The 14,955-nt window shown below is 46.3% G+C and overlaps 1 protein-coding gene across 2 annotated transcripts in view; it reads right to left on the bottom strand.

The window, feature by feature from the left end:
• Positions 1 to 8,129, bottom strand: part of RAB7A (RAB7A, member RAS oncogene family) — a 78,475-nt gene extending 70,346 nt beyond the window's left edge. For both annotated transcript variants that reach the window (XM_030802102.1, XM_003279898.4), the window contains exon 1: positions 7,892 to 8,129. The gene's annotated coding sequence lies outside the window, so the exon portion shown is untranslated. The remainder of the gene's footprint in view (positions 1 to 7,891) is intronic.
• Between the last annotated feature and the right edge of the window lie 6,826 nt (positions 8,130 to 14,955).

Here is a 14,955-nt window from a genome sequence, read left to right as displayed (position 1 = left end):
GGGATTACAAGTGCCTGCCACCACACCTGGCCAACTTGTTTGTATTTTTAGTAGACATAGGGTTTCGCCATGTTGGCCAGGCTGGTCTTGAACTCCTGGCCTCAGGTGATCTGCCCACCTCGGCCTCCCAAAGTGCTGGGATTACAGGCGTGAGCCACCGTGCCTGGCCAAACCTCTGCTTTTAACCCCAATGCATTTAAGTAGCATTTACAAGAGGTAATCTCAAACATTTTACTCCAGGATAACCTTCCCCAGCCCCCTGAGGTTCCCCTACACTGATGAGTAAACAAGCTGTACCATGGTGCCATAAAGAAATGGGTTTCTACCAGAGGGAACTAAAATTAAAGAGAAAAAGTTACAAGTGCTGGCAAGGATGTGGAATATTTGGACTTATATACTGCTGGTGGAAGAGTACGATGGTACAACTTTTGAAAACTGGCCATATCTACTACAGCAGAATAGATACTCTTATGAAGTGAACTGTGTCCACCTAAAATTTTTAAGTTGAAATCCTAATCCCCAATACATCAGAATGTGACTTATTTGCAGACAGGGCCTTTAAAGAGGTAATTGAGGTTAAGTGAGGTCATAAGGGTGGGCCTCAATCCAGTACACTGGTGTCCTAAAAGAAAAGGAGAATAGGACACAGACAATACAGAGGAAAGATCATGTGAAGATACGGGGAAGAGAAGACAGTCATTTACAAACCAAGGAGAGGCTTGAAAAGAAATTAATCCCGCCAACAGCTTGACCTCAGACTTCTAACCTTCAGAATTGAGAAAATAAATTTCCGTTTAAGCCACTCTGTGATACTTGTTACGGCAGCCCTAGCAAATGAATACACATACCCTAAAACTCAGTCTTTTTACTTAAATACATTATGATATATCACATAATACTACTGAGCAATGGAAACTCCAGTTACAACTGTACACAACAACACTGAGTCAAAGAAACCAGATACGGAAGAATACACAGTGTATGATTCCATTTACACAAAATCCAAATCAGGCAAAATTACTCTACAGTTCTAGAAATCAGAAGACTCACTACCCAAGCATCAGGGCATCGATGATAATGACTTAAAGGAGACTAAGAGGGCCTCCGGGTTTATAAAAATTCTCTAAGCCGTCCACTTATTTGTGCACTTTTCTGTATATATGTATGTTTACTAAAATACAGAAATGATAAATTACTTGGAAATACAGGCAACAATGTACTTACCCAGTGTTACCATGGCAAATAAACCTTGCTCTGGAGCTGGACGCATCAGGTTCCTCACTCGTTACCATCAAACATTTGAAAAATACAGCCATTCCTATGATCCCCAGCTTCTCATCATTCAGTGTCTACTAGGAGAAGTATCACAGGTCACATGACCCAAGAGTATCCCGTCTCCTCCACAGTTAAATTCTCACATCATTTTTGGGGAGAGTTCAATTTCTTTTTTCTTGAGACAGGGTCTTGCTCTGCCACCCAGGCTGGAGTGCAGTGGCACGAACACAAACCACTGCAGCCTTAAACTCCTGGAATCAAGTGATCCTCCCATCTCAGCCTCCCACGCATCTGGAACCACAGGTGTACCACCACACCCACCTAATTTTTTCTTTTCTTTGTAGAGATGGAGTCTCACTTTGTTGCTCAAGGTGGTCTTGAACTCCTGGGCTCAAGCAATCCTCCTGCCTTACCCTCCCAAAGTGCTGGGATTACTCCTCCCAAAGTACTGGCCAAGAGTTCAATTTCATTAAAGGAAGGTATTAAAGTATACATTCAAAGCAAGAAAATAACCAGTTAACACTTTGGTCTTCCTGGGGGTAGTGAATCACAAATTGTCCTTCATATTTCGGAATTTTCCTAGTTTTTTTTTTTTAACTGAATAGTTTAATAATCATCAAAAAAGACGTATCATTTTAAATAAAAGGTAGTGGGCCAGGCGTGGTGGCTCACGCCTGTAATCCCAGAACTTTGGGAGGCCAAGGTGGGCGGATCACGGGGTCAAGGGATTGAGACCATCCTGGCCAACATGGTGAAACCCCATCTACACTAAAAATACAAAAATTAGCTGGGCATGGTGATGCGCACCTGTAGTCCCAGCTACTCGGGAGGCGGAGGCAGGAGAATTGCTTGAACCCGGGAGGCAGAGGTTGCAGTGAGCTAAGATCACGCCACTGCACTCCAGCCTGGCGACAGAGCTTGACTCCGTCTCAGAGAGGAAAAAAAAAAAAAAAGGTAGTGAAAGAAAGAGACACTTTTTTTTTTTTTGAGATGGAATCTCACTCTGTCGCCAGGCTGGAGTGCAGCAGCACGATCTCGGCTCACTGCAAGCTCCGCCTCCCCAGTTCAAGCGATTCTACTACCTCAGCCTCCTGAGTAGCTGGGACTACAGCTCATGGCACCATGCCCAGCTAATTTTTATATTTTTAGTATAGACGGGGTTTCAACATGTTAGCCAGGATGGTCTCTATCTCTTGACCCCGTGATCCACCCGCCTTGGCCTCCCAAAGTGCTGGGATTACAGGCGTAAGCCATCGCCCCCGGCTGAAAGATACACTTTTACAAGGGGCGAAATGTCGTGGTCTTTAGGGCACTAGTGTATAATGGAAAGGCAGGATGGTACATCAGAAAGAGAACTGAGCTGAGTTAGCAGACCTAGACAAACATTCCAGCTGAGCCACCTGAGCATACAGCCTCAGCTATCTCAGGCAGATACACACAACAGTTGTGAGCACCAAATGAAATCATAGGTAAACTACAAACACCACAGAAATATTAAGAAGCATTTAAAGGCAAATGTGTAGGAAGGTTTCTACAAAATGTTATCACTCTTTTAACAACCATCAACATGGTGCAGGTCAGAGGATTTAAGAGTGGGTTTTAGACGACCCACAGTTATCTCAGGGATCCCCATACCTGTAAGTGCACGGGAGAACTGTTGGTAGGCTGACTGAATACCACATATAAGGGACACTATTTTTCATAAAGTCTATGCTTGGTTATTTAAGGTTAATTCATAGCAGCTTTGTAATTATGCACTCTCAAATAACTCAAACTACAAAGCTTATTAAAATGGAAACCAACTTTTTATCACACTTACATACCAATATTGGAAATCAATGATGTAACTATTTACTAAGTAATTTTTAAAGGACTCCTGATCTGAGATGGTTAATGCCCAGCAGTACGAAGCAAAGCTGGAAAGGAAAGGCTGAGGGAGAAGAGAAAACCTTTTCTTTATCTAGCAGCAGCCACACAAGAAGGACCAACTAAGAGACAAGCAAGGCTGGAGAATTCCTAAACTGCCCTGGTCCCAGGCTCCCCTTAATAGGCTCCCTCGGATTTGCTTGGTCCCAACTGCAGACAGTCCCAGGAGACCAGAAGTGGACAACAGAATCAGGCAAACTTAAATTTCTCAGCAGTGATGCCATCACCAAAACAGAGACTCCAGGCCCCATGAGTTAAGTACTGCATCTTCAAGCAAATGAACAAGGCCAATACTGTAGGTCAGCACTGGAACCAACTTCCAAGCTTTCTTCCTCCCCCAAGGAGATATTTTTCAAGTAGCTATTCTTAAATATGTTTTTGTAATCACAGCCTGGGATACTAAAATTGAAACTGGTAACAGACACTGCTAAAAAACCTGTTTTGATTTCACTCGCCACATCACTTTTACCTCTGATTCACAAATCGCAGTGACCACAACCACCATTAAGGAATGTTTTTAAAAAATAAGCTTTAGGCCGGGCACGGTGGCTCACGCCTGTAATTCCAGCACTTTGGGAGGCCAAGGCAGGCGGATCTCAAGGTCAGGAGATCGAGACCAATCTGGCTAACACGGTGAAGCCCCGTCTCTACTAAAAACACAAAAAAATTAGCCGGGTGTGGTGGTGGGTGCCTGTAGTCCCAGCTTCTCGGGAGGCTGAAGCAGGAGAATGGCATGAATCTGGAAGGTGGAGCTTGCATTGAGCAGAGATGGCACCACTGCACTCCAGCCTGGGCTACAGAGCAAGACTCCATCTAAAAAAAAAAAAGTTTTAACACACAAACGCAAACTATTTTTCTGCCTTTAATGCCATATGGAGTGTGGGGAAAAACAGAATAGAGGGAAGGTGTAAGAGCAAATAACTGAAAAGATCAGCACATTGCAAAATGTTTCTGCAGCAAACTGCAGACAGAGAAGCACAGAGAACTATTAGATATTAACAGATAAGCATGTGGTAATACAAGGGAATGGATGCCTGAGAATACAATGGCAGCCTTCCTTATATGAGAGGTAAGAGTCAACAGCAAGCCAATAGCCAAAAAATAAGGGGGGAGGCGGCGAGTTCATTTCTCGAGTTTCAGTTGCCTTCAGAAGAAGACATTTAGTACCAAGAGGAACCTCTGTTTAGCCTTATTTAGGAGGACTTCTAATCCTTACCTCCCCAGGAAAAGCCTGCCTACAGCTCCAAGTCCAACATCTGGTCAAATCTATCTCAGCTGCATTTGTTGAATTAAATGAACGGGGAGTTAAATACTTTATCATAGGAAAAACTAAAATATTTGTATCAAATGCCAGAGAGGAATGTGCATAAGACAACTGTCATATTTGTGTGGTCTGTGTTTGCTACATCTTTGTATACAAAGGCTAATGCCAAAGAGCAAAAACGTTATTGGTGAAGATCCCTTTGAAGACGTATTTTTTTTTTTTTTGAGACGGAGTCTCGCTCTGTCGCCCAGGCTGGAGTGCAGCGGCCCAATCTTGAATCACTGCAAGCTCTGCCTCCCGGGTTCACGCCATTCTCCTGCCTCAGCCTCCCGAGTAGCTGGGACTACAGGGGCCTACCACCGCGCCCGGCTAATTTTTTGTATTTTTAGTAGAGACGGGGTTTCACCGTGTTAGCCAGGATGGTCTCGATCTCCTGACCTCGTGATCCACCTACCTCGGCCTCCCAAAGTGCTGGGATTACAGGCCTGAGCCACTGCGCCCAGCTGAAGACATATTAAAAGCTAATCAAATAACCAAAATTTTTTGGCTTCACTTGGCAGTGGGGTCAGAAAACTGATTCAAAGCCACACTTTACTATAAAGAGTTGTTCTCTGATTACAGGGTTTGCGAGCTTAGACACAGTTGGCACCAAAAAAAAAAAAAAAAAAATTGCCCCAAGTGGTTGCTAACTACCTAGAAGGATATACTAATAAAACTATTTTTAGAGTATCTTCTACATTCCACCCTCTGTTTACTCATGCAGTTCTACCACAAACGTAAAATCCAAATCTTCTCTTAAAGAAGGGAATCTAGAAAGTTGTGGGAGATAGGGTAACACAGCTTTTCTATGTAGAATGGTACTGAAACTATGGCTGGTACAGTATCAGTGCTACATTAAACTTTCTTACGAGCTGAAGAAGAAAATCCAGCATGCCAAATATACCTTTGCTCAAAGACACTGCTGTGCAAGGTAATTACAGTAGTGACACCGGCTACCTCTTGAGTGAACAAAAAAATGCCACCAGAGTCGGCCGGGCACAGTGGCTCACGCCTGTAAACCCAGCACTTTTCAGAGGCCGAGGCAGGCAGATCACCTGAGGTAGGGAGTTCAAGACCAGCCTGACCAACATGGAGAAACCCTGTCTCTACTAAAAATACAAAATTAGCTGGGCATGGTGGCGCATGCCTGTAATCCCAGCCACTCACGAGGCTGAGGCAGGAGAATGGCTTGAACCCGGGAGGCAGAGGTTGCAGTGAGCCAAAATTGCGCTATTGCACTCCAGCCTGGGCAACAAGAGTGAAACTCCGTCTCAAAAAATAAATAAAATAAAATAAATGCCACTAGAGCAAAAGGAGAAATAAGTTGAGTGTTGAAGGTTACTCTTTAAAAGATGTGATTAATTAGAAACTGTAATATTATCTTCTACACTCTCTGAAGAGCAAACCATACCAATGCTGTTGTTAAAATTAACAAAGCCTTAAAGTTAGCCAGAACACCATCCTTTGGGTTACTACTGATTCACCAGCAGAGATGAGAAATAACTCTTTCCAAAAATCCTCAAGTTCTACCACCAAATTATTCCACAACAGAATTTCTGGCCAAGATCATTCACCTTTTAAAAATTCCTTGAGGACAGGAACCCTGCCTATCTCCAAGTCAATATCCCACAATGCCTGATACATTGCTGATACTCAATGGATACTCAAAATACTTCATGAATGAATAAAAAGGTGCCTATCATTACTATAAACTCAAACATTATATAAAGCTACAGTACTTATTACCCACTTAAATATTTTAGGCTAGGTAGCAAAGTTAAAAAAAAAAAAAAGACAAATTTGAATACAACAGGATTGTGAACGCTAAGCTTTAACTTAGCCAGTACCTTCTTCAGAAGTACTCCTAACTCACCTTTCAGTTCTTAAACTCAAATCTGAACAAACCTTCCCAAGTTTGAAGAGAGAAACACACTAAGAGGAGACTTTATTAATCCATGGATGAGAAATCATGTGCTTCATCAGCTGCTTAAGTCACAAGAAAGAGACAAGAGCCTGTTCTTTAGGAAACCAAAGATGCAGTATTTTGAATAGGGAAGAACCAACTGGCTGGACAGCCATCAACTAAGGTTGTAAGAAAGGTTCACTAGGCAGGTTTGCCAGGCCTACCAGCAAAATTTTTCAAACCTCAGTTAAGTACCCTGCCAGTATTCAAGAGCTCCTAATTCGATGATACTACACCACAATACGTGTGATAAGTCGCAAACGGCATTTCTTAGGGCTTTAAGGGAGAACTGATGCTACCAGAAAGACTTTCAAATGACATCAATAGAAAGAAAGGAGGTGGTGGGAGGCAGTGAGGTACAGATACCAGGTGGCGAAGGATAAACCACAAGCTTCAGGGGTATGTGAAAGCAGTATAACCTAGAAATCGAATACAGTGCTCTGGAGTCTGACTGCCTGGGCTTGAATCTCTGCTTCGTAACTTATTAGCTGTGCGACCTTGGCCAAATGGCTTAGCCTCTCTGTTCAACTTTCCACTGTGTTAAGTGGGAACAACAGTGGTACTTCAGAGGGTTGTTCAAAGAACTAAACATAATGATCTGTTAAAAGGTCTTGCCACGCTGCCTAGCATACAATAAACGCTCAAATATTTGTTATCAGTATTCTCAATATTCCCCTTATTACCCATTAGGTATCAAGCCTAAAATGAATGCAGAAAAAGGCCCCCAACACGGTCGGAATGGAAACACAACTCTACATCCAACTACTATCTTTCCTCGATTAAGCTGAAAAACTTCTCTCAGGATTTACCGTAACATGCCTAGGACAAAAAGCTCCCTGTCTCCCAGCGCCAGAGACGCCTCAATGTACACAAGTGTCGAGGCGAGCCCAGCGCACGTGACCTGACTCACTGCCTTGACTCAGTTGCCGTCAGGGAACCTCTCCCACTAACAGGGTCAGGCTGTTCAACTGAAGAGCCGGATGGGAACGCGGCTCGGCCCCCAGCGCCTGTGACCCATGCCCGGCGGGTGGGCACGGCGGCGGGCGGCGTGGGCTCTGACACCCTCCTGCTCGCCGCGCTAAGAACTCCACCGGCTAGCGCGTCCTGCCGCGGCGCAGGGCCGTCCAAGTCAAGGAACCCCCTCGGGTCTCTGAGATTGACACCAACAGTAAACAGAGCGTCCGAGACGGGTGGCCGGGGCCGGCAACCCGGCCAGAGGTCACGCCCGACGACCTCCGACCTCTCCAAACCGGGTGGGGTCCTGGCCTGCTCGCGAGCCTGAGCGATGCCGAGTGTGCCCGCGAGGCCAGGGCTGGGCCTGGAGCCTGCCCAGGAGGACAGGGGAGGACGCGAGGCCCTGACGACCGAGGGGCTGAGGAGGGGGATGGGGCCAGGCCGCCGGCCGGCCTGGGCCGGCTGCTTACCGCGGCCGCTGCGCTGGGGGCTCCGGGCCGGGCGCGTCGCGAGGGCTCCCGCCGAGGAGGAAACTAAACGGAGGACAGAAGCGAGGAGGTCCAAGTTCTGGTTCCAGGGAACTCTCCTGAGCTCTCCCAGCCGCCAACTCTGCCACCGCCGCCGCCTCAGGCTTTATGGCCAAGACTCCAGGCCCGCTCCCACTTCCGCCACCGCCGCCGCCCCGAGCGGAAGTACCTGTCACGAGACGCTCGACGCCAGAGTGCGGGGGAGGAGCCCCGCCTCAACCTTGCGTCACGTTCCGGCTGCTTCGGGACTGAGCCTGGATCACGTGCTACAAACATGTCTGCCCCCAAATGGCTGTCCCCATCTTTGAGGCTCGTACAAGGAGCAGGACGGCGCCATGTTGGACCCACAGACAGATTTCCCTCAGCCATCCCTCCTTACTCCAGAATAAATAATGCCACCGAAGAGGGAACAAGGGGTAAACTATCCATTCCAGTTGTGTCCTTCTTCGGAAGGCATCATTTATCCTTACTTTAACTACTTAACCAAAAATTATTATCACCATTTTACAAATAAGGAACTGAGACTCAGTGTATCAGGTCACTTTGTCTAGCTCAACACAGAAACTGGTGGAGCGGGGTTTTGAACCAAGATCTGTCTGATGCCAATGTGTGTTATCGTTCTAGTAGATTGCAAATGACTACAGCAATTGTGTGGCTCGGTGATAGAGACAGGAGAAATAGACACTTTGTCTGGCAGAGGAGACAGCCCAAGAAAATGGAAAATGAGCTAAAGCCTCTCTGAACTTAGTATTAGAGAAGACGTGATAAAGATGGACCTGGTAGAACTCTTCTTGCAAGCACAGAGAGCCTCCCAAGCACCAGCCCCATCTGAGCACATCAGGATCCACTCAGAACTTTTGTCTCCATCTTCAACAATGCCCTCTCATAGTCTTTTCTTATTTTGGTTCATGCAGACTCCATTCTTTCAATTGTTCCATCCAAAAACCTTGCAATTGTTACAGTAAGTAAGTAGGCAGACCTGAGCAGGGCAGGAGAGGGGCCACTCCCCCACCAGCAATGTGAGGCAACCATGATGTGGTGGTCAGGTTAAGCTGTCTCTCTAAAATAATAATTGGTTGCAGCCAGACCAGAGAAAGACAGTCTCCCAATAGATAAAAACACCTAAAACTGGTGATCAGCAGCTTCCCGATAAGATCTCAGGAGTTGAGGGGTCTGGGGAAAAAAAAACAAAAAAATCTCAAAAGCTGGGCAAGCAGTCTCAACCCTGAGATGGTACAATGTCTGGGGTTTCCTCTACTTTTTCAACCAAAATTGGCTCTTTCCCCAAAACCCTCACCACCTATTCTCCTGTTTTCTCTATGTGTATTCTGAAATGGCCTTGCACACTGCAGAACCATCCGCCTCTGGGGTAAGTCTACTCTTTCTCTGCTTTCACTTTGCATGTGCCCAGGAGTTCAAGACCAGCTTGGGCAACATAACAAGACTGTCTCTTCCAAAAGATAAACAAAAAAGGAAAGAGAAGGCACACATCTGCATCAGACCTCTGCAGTTGTACTTCTCTCTACCTGGAAAGCTCTTCCTCCGGGTATCTGCTTGGCCACTCCCTCACTTTCCTCTGGTCTTGACTTTAAAGTAGTCTTTTCAGTGAAATAGCCTTCCCTATTTAAAACTGAAGTCCCTCTCTTTGTCACCACAATACAAACACAAAAATTGACATCTCCCTACTGCTTTTCTCCTCTTTTTTTCTTTTTTCTTTTTCTTTTTCTTTTTTTTTTTTTTTTGAGACAAGGTCTTGCTCTGTTGCCCATACTGGCGTGCAGTGGCATAATCAGGGCTTACTGCAGCTTCAAACTTCTGGGCTCAAGTGATCCTCCTGTCTCAGCCTCCTGAGTAGCTGAGACCACAGGCATGCACCACTATGGCTGGCTAACTTTTTTTTTTTTTTTTTTGTGAAGAGAAGTTTTCACCGTATTACCCAGGCGGTCTTGAATTCCTGGTGTCAAGTAATCCTCCCGACTCAGCCTCCCAAAATTTTTCCTCTTATACTGCTCACTTATTTGCATATTGTCTGTCTTCCCCACTAGAATGGCAGCTCCATAAGGCAGCTATTTTTGTCTGTCTCATTCACTGTGATATCCCTGATTCTTGAAACAGTGTTGGGGTACAGTAAGTGCTCAATGTGTACAATTTACAGAGTATTCAGGGGAATGAAAACTGAAAATAGTTTCAAAGGCCAAGAGTTATGATAATTCCACCCCATTCTGCAGCCAATCAAAATGCTAGGTTTGAAGATAAAGTAGCAACTGAGAATGCAGTAGTCCTCATCCCCAGGTTTGGCAGGGCTGACTGCAGGATTTGAGCATCTGAGTCCTAGAACCAATCCACCACAGATAGCAAGGGACAATTACACCAGAAAAGGCAGAGCACAAAAATAAAATGGGACATGTGGGCCCCAGCCTTCTAAGAAGCCTTCCGAGAAGGCTATTCAGATGCAAACATGGACTATTTCCTATGGGAAAGAAAGGACAACTTAGAAGAAACCCATGAGCCAAGAGGATAGAGCCAGGAGCTGCAGATAATCATTCCCAAGGAGCAGGAGGGGACTCGAATCAAGGAACTGGCATCACATGCCTCGCTGGATTTCAGAATTACTATGACCCAGTGGCAGCTGTCGCTGCTGTTTTTTCCCCTTTTGAACAAAAGTGTCTACTATGCTTATCTTCTGCTTGCCAACTCTGTATGCTGGGTCCGTGGACAGCAGATAACGTCTCTAGCTCACAGGCCTTCAGAGGAACAGTGCTCAGAGTTGTTCTTAAGGAATTATATCTGAGGAACCTCATCCACATCTGCACCTGATTTACATGGCAAGATCCATTATGAGCCAGTGATGTATTGGGATTGAGACTTTTAGGGTTCTTGGGGGAGTTAAGTAGAGCAGGGCCTCCAGCAACATCATTTCAATTATAACATTGATGAGAAAAAATTGATTCCTGGATGGGGCCCCTTTCTGTGTAGCTTGCACTCTCTCCCCATGTCTGAGTTTTCCTTGGTTCCTCTGGTTTCCTCCCACATCCCAAAGATGTGCCCTTTAGGTCAATTGGCTTGTCTGAATTGTCCCAGTCTGTGTGTGTGTGTGTGCGCACATGCACATGTGCACACGAGTGCACAATGGGATGGCATCCTGTACAGGATTGGTTCCTGTCCTGTGCTGCCAGGATAGACTCTGGCCACCTGTGACCCTGAGATGGAATGATTGGATAAATAATTATCTTGCTCATTTTCATTAATCTGTCTTAAATATATATATAGTTCCCATTTACTTTAATATTTAATATTAGAAGTGTTTTGGTCTTTACCAGCCTTACCAACATGGTGAAACCCCGTCTCTACTAAAAATACAAAAATTAGCTGGGTGCTGTGGCACGTGCCTGTAATCCCAGCCCGAATCCGAGGGACATCTTGGCTTTAGCACAAGCTACTCTCTTGGGAGCTAATCCATTCCTGTGAGAATTCATCCGGCCTCACCAGAGCCAGAACTCACTCACTCACTCACTACCTAGAATGGCACCAAACTATTCACGAGGGACCCCCTCACAACTCAAATACCCCCAACTAGGCCCCACCTCCCAAATCTCCACACTGGGGAATCACATTTCTTTCTTTTTTTTTTTTTTTTTCGAGACAGAGTTTTGCTCTGTTGGCTAGGCTGGAGTGCAGAGGCGCTATCAGCTCATTGCAGCCTCCACCCCCTGGGTTCAAGCAATTCTCGTGCCTCAGCCACCCGAGCAGCTGGAAGTACAGGCGTGCACCACCATGCCCAAATAATTTTTGTATTTTTAGTAGAGATGGGTTTCACCACGTTGGCCAGGCCCATATCGAACTTCTGGCCTCAAGTGATCTGCCCCCCTCAGCCTCCCAAAGTGCTGGGATTACAGGCGTGAGAGCCACCACTCTCAGCCTGCCTGGATCACATTTCTTTTTTTTTTTTCTTGAGACGGAGTCTCACTCTGTTGCCCAGGCTGGAGTGCAGTTGTGCAATCTTGGCTCACTGCAACCTCCATCTATGAGGTTCAAGTGATTATTGTGCCTCAGCCTCCCGAGTGACTGGGATTACAGGCACCTGCCACTACGCCCAGCTAATTTTTGAATTTTTAGTAGAGACGGGATTTCGCCGTGTTGGACAGGCTGGGCTCAAACTCCTGAGTTCAAGTAATCTGCCCTCCTCAGCCTCGTAAAGTGCTGGGATTACAGGTGTGAGCCATTGCACCTGGCCTGGGATCACATTTCAACATAAGATTTTGGGGGCACGAACACATCATATCCAAAGCACAGCAGGTAGGTTGGAGGAGATTAGGAGTGAGAAGTTCAGTTTTGGAAATGCTGAGACAGAGGACTTCCGTGAAACATCCAAGTGGAGATGGGTAGGAGGCAGTTAGACATTTTGGGCTGAGGCAGAGATGGGAGTTGGTTTTCTGGGTCCTTCAGGGTAGCCTTGGCTGAAAATAGAATATTAAGAGTAGATGGAAATGAAAGTAACGGGTGTTAACAGGATTGCCCATGGAGAAAGTGGAGAAGTACATCCTTCTTTCAACAAACGATCTACTGAGAATCTCCTATATGCTAGGCTTTGTTAGGTTCTAAGGACACAAGGAAAACAAGACCCTTGATGTCAAGACCCTTACTACGTAGTGTCATACACAGTGTACAAACATGTACACACACACACACACACACACATCCCTGCACAATTTTCATTCAAATTTCTATCAATAGAGAACTGGTAAAAAAGGTATGGTACATCTCGACAATGGAATACTATGCAACTATAAAAAAGCAATGAGAGAATTATCTATATATTGGTATGGAAGGATCTCCAAGAGATACTGTTACATGATAAAACCAGATGCAGAAGAGTATCAGGGAACCTGCCCCTGATTGTCATGTAGGTTCTTTTCTATTTTCCCTAAGCATTGGCCAGGTTGAGAAAGAAAGGGACAGAGTACAAAAGAGAGAAATTTTAAAGCTGGGTGTCCGGGGGAGACACCATATGTTGGTAGGGTCCGTGATGCACCACAAGCCGCAAAACCAGCAAGTTTTTATTAGGGACTTTCAAAAGGGGAGGGAGTGTACGAATAGCGTGTGGGTCACAGATATCACGTACTTCACAAGGTAATAGAATATCACAAGGCAAATGGAGGCAGGGCGAGATCACAGGACCACAGGACAGGGGTGAAATTAAAATTGCTAATGAAGTTTCAGGCACCATAGTCATTGATAGCATCTTATCAGGAGACAGGGTTTGAGAGCAACCGGTCTGACCAAAATTTATCAGGTGGGAATTTCCTCGTCCTAATAAGCCTGGGAGCGCTATGGGAGACTGGGGTTTATTTCATCCCTACAGTTTCTACCGTAGAGGATGGCCACACCCAAGGGGGCCATTTTAGAGACCCACCCTCAGGGGCGCATTCTCTTTCTCAGGGATGTTCCTTGCTGAGAAAAAGAATGCAGTAATATTTCTCCCATTTGCTTTTGAAAGAAGAGAAATATGGCTCTGTTCTGCCTGGCTCACTGGTGGTCAGAGTTTAAGGTTATCTCTCTTATTCCCTGAACATTGCTTTTATCCTGTTCTTTTTTCAAGGAGCCCAGATTTCATATTGTTCAAACACACATGCTCTACAATTTGTGCAGTTAACGCAATTATCACAGGGTCCTGAGGTAACATACATCCTCCTCAGCTTACGAGATGACAGGATTAAGAGACTAAAGTAAAGACAGGCATAGGAAATCACAAGGGTATTGATTGGGGAAGTGATAAGTGTCCATGAAATCTTCACAATTTATGTTTAGAGATTGCAGTAAAGACAGGCATAAGAAATTATAAAAGTATTAATTTGGGGAACTAATAAATGTCCATGAAATCTTCACAATCCACATTCTTCTGCCATGGCTTCAGCTGGTCCGTCTGTTTGGGGTCCCTGACTTCCCACAACAGAAGAATATATATCATATACTTTAAAAGGTAAAGAATAAGAACATCCTTCAGCAACTAATAAAAGTGGTTACCTGGTATATCAATTAAAATCAGAGAAGTAGAAGCACTGTGAGTGATTAGAATGAGGAATTAATGGAAGAGGTTAGACCTTATCGATTTGTGGGAGTTGGTAGAAAGTCTACACAGGCTGTTCCTTCTGTGTCTGGTGTTGAGCCCAACATCAGTCACTATGAGAGGTGACAGCATGCTGGCAGTCCTCACAGCCCTCACTCACTCTCGGCGCCTCCTCTACCTGGGCTCCCACTTTGGCGGCACTTGAGGAGCCCTTCAGCCCACCGCTGCACTGTGGGAGCCCCTTTCTGGGCTGACCAAGGCCAGAGCTCACTCCCTCAGCACGCAGGGAGGTGTGGAGGGAGAGGCGCGAGCGGGAACTGGGGCTGCGTGCAGCGCTGGAGTTCCGGGTGGGCGTGGGCTTGGCGGGCCCTGCACTTGGAGCAGCCGGCCGGCCCTGCTGGCCCTGGGCAATGAGGGACTTAGCACCCTGGCCAGCAGCTGCAGAGGGTGTACTGGGTCCCCCAGCAGTGCCAGCCCACCGGCGCTGCGCTCGATTTCTCGCCAGGCTTTAGCTGCCTTCCCACGGGGCAGGCCTCGGGACTGCAGCCCGCCATGCCTGAGCCTTCCCCCGCCTCCGTGGGCTCCTGTGCAGCCCCGGTCTCCCCAACAAGTGTCACCCCCTGCTCCATGGCGCCCAGTCCCATTGACCACCCAAGGGCTGAGGAGTGCAAGCGCATGGTGCAGGACTGGCAGACAGCTCCACCTGCAGCCCCAGTGCGGGATCCACTGGGTGAAGCCACCTGGGCTCCTGAGTCTGGTGGCGATGTGGAGAACCTTTATGTCTAGCTCAAGGATTGTAAATACACCAATCGGCACTCTGTATCTAGCTCAAGGTTTGTAAACACACCAATCAGCACCCTGTGTCTAGTTTGAGGTTTGTGAATGCACCAATCCACACTCTGTATCTAGCTGCTCTGGCGGGGCCTTGGAGAACCTTTAT

This window comes from Nomascus leucogenys, chromosome 21 (assembly GCF_006542625.1).
Source record: "Nomascus leucogenys isolate Asia chromosome 21, Asia_NLE_v1, whole genome shotgun sequence".
Lineage (NCBI taxonomy): Eukaryota > Metazoa > Chordata > Mammalia > Primates > Hylobatidae > Nomascus > Nomascus leucogenys.
This window is presented reverse-complemented; position numbering and strand designations above follow the sequence as displayed.